Consider the following 7,438-nt stretch of genomic DNA (forward strand, 5'->3'; position numbering starts at 1 on the left):
CCACCACTCGCAAGTCGCAAGTAACGGAGAAGCCAGATTGGATGAGCATGCAGCAGCAGATGAGCAGACGAACGATCAGAGGCCTGGGCGGATTGGAATTGGAAGACGAGTCGACGAAGCAAAGACGAGGCGGCGGCGGCGGCAGAAATTGCAATCAGAAAACGGTTCTTTGGGCTCGACCCCTGATGGGCTGCTACCTGGTAAAAAAAAAATTTGGCACCTTCAAATTGGAGGTCTTGTTTGAGCGCACGGGCTGCACGCCCTCAAGCACGGGCCTATCTGCACCATTAGGTACGAGCGAGTGTATGGAGGGGCTCAAAAGAGATATGAATGGTTCATCATGAGAGAGATTGATTTCTGTGTGCATAAAATGGGGTGTACGAAGAAAATATCATCTACATGGGAATATGAGATAGGGTGGACATAGCAAAGAAAGTCTCTGTCGTCCTTTTAAGGGGTATTTGATGAGCACTATGTCCTATCATCTTGAAGTGCAAAAGTAGAGCCAACTGTAAGAGGGATGAGGAGAGTAGAGGCATCTACGACGGGAAGAGCTATGTCGTTCCTGTATTCTTCAGGTTTAAGGTGGTCCCCTGGTGGTATATATAACAGTCTGGCTAGAGGTGGTCTCTCTCATCCTTCAGTTCTTCACTACTAGGCTGACTAGTGATGTGGCAATATTTTTTTCTCTTTATGCCATGAACACAAGTATAACATACACATAGGACATGACAACAAATACAAATTTTAAAGCTACGGAGCAGCAAAGCATAGCTAAACAAGGCAGCAGCATGGGCTGTGTAACTTTATCTCTTTTCCTCACAAATAAGGGCTATACTTTCGCTCGTGTCAGTGGGCTTTACAGGCCTTTCTAATAAGATGTTGGCTTCGTGTGTAATCAGAAATCAAAATGCTACAGGACAGGGATAGGCCTTTTCATGTCTGATTCGCTATCACAACCACAACAATGGATAGGTCTAGCTGACAAACAAACGTAAGCTACAATGCATCTTTGTATCGGAGCGCAATAATGTATTGCCATCACAACTGCATGAAGGCACGCTAGCCACGCTGCTAGTCAGTAGTAATGGAGAGACTTGTTTGAAAGAGAGTTAGGTAGTGTTTGGATCCAAAGTGCAAAAGAGCGAAATGGCAAAAATTTTGCCATTTGCCAAAAGTGGCAAAAGTTTTGCCATTAGGGGTGTTTGGATCCAAATGGCAAAAGTTTTGGCAAAAGCTCATTTAAACCTCTTTTCTCCCTCTCCTATCCCCTTTCCCGCGGCGGGGGGGAGGCCGAGGCGCGGGGTCGGGCGGCGGGGGCGGAGGCCGAGGCGCGGGGTCGGGATGCGGGATCGGGCGGGTTGCTGTTTTCTTTTACTATCTGTTTTTCTGTTTCCTTTTTGCCATAGGGTGTTTGGGTCCAAATGGAAAAAAAGAGCAAATTTTTTGCTATTTGCCCTTTTGCCAAAGGATCCAAACAGGCCCTTAGACTTGTGGCCTATACTGTACATCGTACCAACCGTACATGTGAAAGTCTCCAGTAAGGTGCAATGTATATTGCCCATCTCCTCCGTTAGTTTCGATGAATTTTCCATTATTTCTAAACATTATTTGAAGCCTTAAAATATTCAAGCTTCAAAATTAGCCTAAATAATACGAGAAACATTTCTTCCACATGCTTGCTCCTCCGTTTCTTTTCGTTTGTGTCCACAACTTTCTAGAGTTTCGCAAAAAAGGAAAAAAAAACTTTCTGGAGTGGAGGCGGAGGCATCTATTGCGAGAGGTCTCTCGATATTTGTTAATTGAGAGCCCTTCCACCCTACCGGCCTTATTATCCATCCGCTTCCAAAAAAAGATATACACTGCTTGTCCTCATCCGCCCATTAAAGATACACACTGCTTGTCCTCATCCGCCCATTTGTCCTCATGTGGTAATTTTCTCGTCTATCCTCCGAGATATTGAGCCGGCAATCATCGAGATTGATGAAGTTACCATAGACATCTCGCTATCGATGAGCATGCAGCCTACTACCAAAGGAATAGAGTGGGTTAAATTCTGGTATAAATTTAGAAAAATACAAACACCCGTACCGAGTCGAGGACTTAAACCCAGGTGGCAATAATTTTTCTCTTTATGCCGTGAACACAAGTATAACATATTTATAGGACATGACGACAAATGTGGTTTTTAAAGCTACAGAGCAGCCAAGCACAGCTAAACAAGGAAGAAGTGTGGGCTGTGTAACTTGATCTCTCTTAATCACAAACAAGGGCTATGCTTTCGCTCGTGTTAGTGGATTTTAGACGGCCTTCCTAATAAGATGTTACTCGGCTTAGTGTGTCATCGTCAGGAATCAAGACGCTACAGGACAGGGCTAGGCCTTTCCACGTCTTAGTCAGTGCCATCTGGAGAATGGAGGGTTTAGGGGCCATTGTCAATCATATTACCTTACAATTGATTACAAACCCTAAACCTTACACCCTCCAAGTAATGCAAAATTCATCCCTAGCAATAACATAAAGAAATGTATTTTGCAAACTCCAAAAAGCATACCAGCAGCACATTCTAGTATGTGTTTATGTCTAAAAGAAAAAGGCATGCCAGAAATATTTTACCCAATCTATATATAGCATGTGATGTATGTCTTAACAAATTGAAACAACTAAATTTGCATTCATCTGTAATTGGGAAAGAAACAAGAATTATAGTTTCAGATTGGTACCTCATTGTATAGTACCCGTGCTACTAGATAATATAACCAATCGATAGAATTGGTAATAGGAAAATTTAAAGAGGACCTCTTAGTGCAGAACAGAGATCAAATTGTTATATTATCAAAAAGAATGCTATGCAAATATTAAATGCAATGGAGAAGCATACAAGTAGGAATACCTGCACCAGCACACAAGCATCATTACTTGTCTTTATCTGCAACAAAATGTGTAGAATGATTCTTCAGTAACAATCAACAAAACGCGTCGAGCTGCTTGTACGTAAGATTCTGAAATTTCAGAAACAATAACATGTCACTTAGTGTGTTGAATCTTTGCTTTCTGACACCACAACAGAGCTGACAAATGAGAGGTAATATCACCTTTTTAAGATTAAGAAAAAACCAGATCTTGAACATTCACAAGTGAATGTCTACGACCACAAAGAAAATCTGGCCACATAGACCGACGATACACGAGAGCACTTAGACTCCAAACCTCGAAACTGGGGAATTAATACAACAAGAAAGAAAGAGATTAAGAAACAAAGCTAGAAAGACTAAGCTTCAAACTACTCCTAAGTTCTTGTTTCAAACTTGTCTTGATCCTTGTCAGCAATAAAAACTCCTCGCGTCTATTGTCTTTTTAGAAACTTTTGATGTGAAGGTCGTTCTTCCTGCTTGACTGCTAAATACTTCATGATATGTTTTGTCGCGTAGACACACTAAGTCGATCTCTAGCACGAACTCCATCACTCTTATGTCTTCATCCCTCCACACTGACCATGATCGCCCTCCTAAAAACTCCATAGCAACACCCTAGCAGGAGAGCAACATCAAGATGCTGTCATCCGCCCCTAGGCCGACAATTCAGTTATTCGGTTTTCACCTAGAGCAATCCTTGGAGGTTGAGGTCCTCACAACAACGCCCTCAAGAAGGAGAACGATGCGCCATAGCACCATCGTTACCAGCAATTGTCGAAGATCGAGCAAGACTTTCGCTCGAGAACCTTCACAACTTGACGACCACCCACCTCTAGCATCCGCCACGACAATCGCGCAAACGCCCAAGACTGCACCAGGGGCCTACCAGCCTCCAGCAACACTCGAGCGGCGCCCCGCCTCTGCAAGCAGACAACATCGACCGTGGGCCACCCTACCGGCCACTGCCACCGCCATGGTGTGGGATGCCGGGATCGGGCAGGGCGCCGCCACCATAGCCCACCAGAAGACCAGAGCCCGGGCTAAGCCAAGCCCCTCCATCGCCCACCACACGTCTCGGGCTGTTGGATCTGCCCCCAGGCCGCCCGGCCGCCGCCACCACCGTAGCATGTCGGGGAAGGTAGCCGTGCCACAGGCCGTCGTCCACCGGGCCTCCGCCACGGGCAGCTGTGCTACCGGCCACTGGGCCCCCGCCACGTGGAGCTGCGATGCAAGCCGCCGCACCCCAGCCATAGGGAGCCGCCATCCGCCTCTGCTGACGCCCGCGCTGCCGCCATCGCTGCCCACAAAACTCGATCTAGATCTAGAGGAAGAGAGGAAAAGGGGAGGAAGATGTGGAACTCCTCGCCGCCGCCGTCCTTGTGGCCCCCAGGCTTCCAGCAACCCTCTCAGGTGTCGGCGAGGCTGGGGTGGGGAAGGGGCGCGGCCGGCGGCGGTGCTGGCTGGGGAGGGAGACGGAGAGATAGGTGTAGGACTTGTTGAGCTGCTAGCTAGCTTCGTATGGACAAGTACATGTAGGACTTGTTGAGCTGCTAGCTAGCTTCGTATGGACAAGTACATGCCCGTTGTTAACCGCGTTCTTTCGTCCAACTACATAAAAAAAACTCTTCAAGCACAGGAGTTACATTGCCACACATTAATTTTACCCTAAAGCATCTTGAGCAAAATAATAACGGGAAGGATAAGAGCAGCGTAGGTTTCAGAGATACATCTTCTGAGAGCCAAGCTCTTCATATTCCGTATGCCCATTATTTTTAGATATATAATGTTTGGAGTATGCTTTTTATGATGATCCTACGAATCAATCCACACAGTTTGTCTACATAATTCTCGTGCATTTACCTCAAGCTTAACAACCGGGTAACAAATAGAAACTAACCCCATAAATCAATCCTCGTCAGAATTAACATTCAAAGTCTAGTTTAAGCAGCAAAACAGAGTGTTACCTTGTTGTTGATGGTGCGGACTTAGAACCAGCGGAGCTTGGCATCCTGGAGCATGAAGCAGCCCTTCTCCTGTCATTCGCGGCGTCAGGCACAGAGCTAGCAGGTGGCCGCAAAACCTCCTGGCCAAAAGGTTGGAGCGAGACTTCACCTAGCAGCCTCCACCGCAGAGATTTTGGAAGGGATACGTACCTTTGCAGGTCCTGGAAGGCTCTTGCGGTGACACTCGATGGAGAGACGCAGCGGTCGTGCGTGAGAGCACGGCACGACCGCCATTACAGCCGCTACCCTTGGGGACGCGGAGGAGGAGGCTGGAGGCGGATGGAGCGGCGAGGCTAAGGGCACCTCTGGGAGCACTCCACTCCACAAAACTCCACAAAAATAAGCCCCACTCCACCAGCTCCACCTTTTAGCAGCTCCACTCCATCTTTTTTACGAAAACTTGGAGCTGACGTACGTGTTCAGAAGATTGTGGTGCTCCAGCTCCAGAATTATAAGAACTTGGTAGGAATAATCTATTTTGCCCATGGTGGTTGGATGAAGAGTTGGTTTGTTTTTTTTCCGCTGCTACAATATGCTACAGTACCCGTGCACTGTTTATTCCGAAAAAAACTAGCCCAATAATATTCCAATGTCATTGTTCAACCAAATAATATTAAAGATCGCAATAATTATGGTACAAAATCAATATTTTTATTATAAACTAATTCCAAGCGATAGAGAGTGATATGGCCAACTCATCACGAATGGCATCCATAGTTGGGGCGTTGACCGCGGAAGTTGAACCATCGCGCGCCGCTTGTGGAACGGCATATTTGTTGTATCTTTCCGGTATTGTAGCAATAAAATTAGGATCATGATCAAATCGAGCAATCTTAGTTATTTGCTCTTGAATAACTAGTGCTGTGCCTATTTTTGGTTTCTTGGCTGGTTGGTTTCTTTTGTTTGCCAAATGAAAGGTAGGAGAAGGAGAAACCTCCTGGGGATAATCTGATTCATCCCCGACAGCAGCATCATGGTCACAATCATTAGGCAACTGATGCAAATTAACATTGTCAACATCAGCAGGCACCTCTTGAGATGGCGGAATGATAGGATTAGAGCTCATAGGATTCCAATGATCTGATTAATCATTAATTATATCACCAAATATCACTGACAAATCATCCTCGTTTTGCAATGATTTTTTCCTAAATTTCCCACAACTTGGAATTTCCTGAAAGAAGGCAATTGGTGTTACTAAAAATAATTGAACGAATTTCCTAAAAAAATATAAATAACATAGTCTCAAGAACTCACCGCTTTTGCCTTCTTCCACCACTCATCATCCATATCAATAACACCTCTTGCTCTATCCCATCCGGGCCCTGTTTGCTTCCTCGTTAATTTCTTCCAAGCTAAAAAATCAGGCTTTAACTTATCCCATTTGTTCATCGTTTGCCGCTTGGACAAACGAATTCCTGTGAGGTTGAAAAATCCTCTATGACCTCATCATAACCTACTGAGTTCAAATGGGTGTTCGGTCTATTCCCTTTGTTAACTTGTTTGACAAACAACGAATATATAAGCGCCGTATTTGCATCAGTCCAATCAATTGAATCACACTGATCAATATGACAGTAACCACTTTATAGCATCTGCGCTAATATGTCTCTACTCATGTTGCTTGCTCACTATACAGTTCAAACAACAATTTCACGAGAGGAAGGAAAATTTTTACCGTATCTTGCATGTTCCTCTTGCCTTTGCGCTGTGCCATCTCTTGGGCGATCGCCTGGCTGCCAAGGCCATTCACATCTTCGCCGGCCTGGCTGCCAAGATCAGACATGCCCTGGCCTGCGCCTAGGGCACCTCATCCACGGCCGGCGCCTAGGGCAGCACGGCCACGACCGGCGCCCAACGCAACCCGGCCACGGCCGCCGCCCACGCCGCCCGATCCAGCCCGGCCGCCGATGGAGCAGGGGGCGGCGCGGGGGGGGGAGGGAGGGAGCAGGGGGCGGCGGCGTGCGGGGGGGAGCAGGGGCAGGGGGGCAGCGCGCGGGGGGGAGCAGGGGGCGGCGCACGGGGGGAGCAGGGGGCGGCGGCGCCGGGGGGAGTAGGGGCAGGGGGCGGCGGCGGGCGGGGGGATCAGGGGGCAGCGGTGCGGGGGGAGCAAGAGGCAGCGCTGGGGGGAGGAGCAGGGGTCGGCAGCGGCGCGGGCTGGGAGGGGCAGGGGGCGGCGGGAGGGGAGGGGCAGGAGGCGACGGGATGAGGAAAGGAGGAGGAGATGGATTGAACCGTTACGTTGTAACCAGTGGTATGGTGGGTAATTACCTCGTAACTCCATGAGTTGGTACGAAACTAATATTTTTGGAGCACCTCTTGAGGTACTTCACAAAAAATGTGGATCTGGCTCTCAACTCCACTTTTTTTCTGGAGCTGGAGTTGGTGGAGTGGATGGCAATTTTGTAGAGTTGGTGGAGTGGAGCATTTTTTTGTGGAGTGGAGTGCTCCCAAATATGCCCTAAGCAGCAGCGGACTGATGACTCATCAAGCCCACGCTGGATGTCCACAGCCTCCACT

The 7,438-nt window shown here is 47.6% G+C and overlaps 1 long non-coding RNA gene across 5 annotated transcripts; it reads right to left on the minus strand.

The window, feature by feature from the left end:
* Positions 1-1,576: 1,576 nt before the first annotated feature.
* LOC112883193 lies at positions 1,577-5,257 on the minus strand. 5 transcript variants are annotated; one of them, XR_003226771.1, is made up of 4 exons: positions 5,069-5,257; positions 4,880-4,948; positions 2,894-2,929; positions 1,577-2,025 (listed from the first exon to the last, which is right to left on the minus strand). It is a non-coding gene; the product is annotated as an uncharacterized LOC112883193 (long non-coding RNA). The 5 variants fall into 5 exon arrangements; XR_003226773.1 differs by having other exon boundaries at positions 1,577-2,028; XR_003226770.1 differs by having other exon boundaries at positions 2,894-3,002.
* Positions 5,258-7,438: the final 2,181 nt, after the last annotated feature.

This window comes from Panicum hallii, chromosome 2 (genome assembly GCF_002211085.1).
Source record: "Panicum hallii strain FIL2 chromosome 2, PHallii_v3.1, whole genome shotgun sequence".
NCBI classification, from domain to species: Eukaryota; Viridiplantae; Streptophyta; class Magnoliopsida; order Poales; family Poaceae; genus Panicum; species Panicum hallii.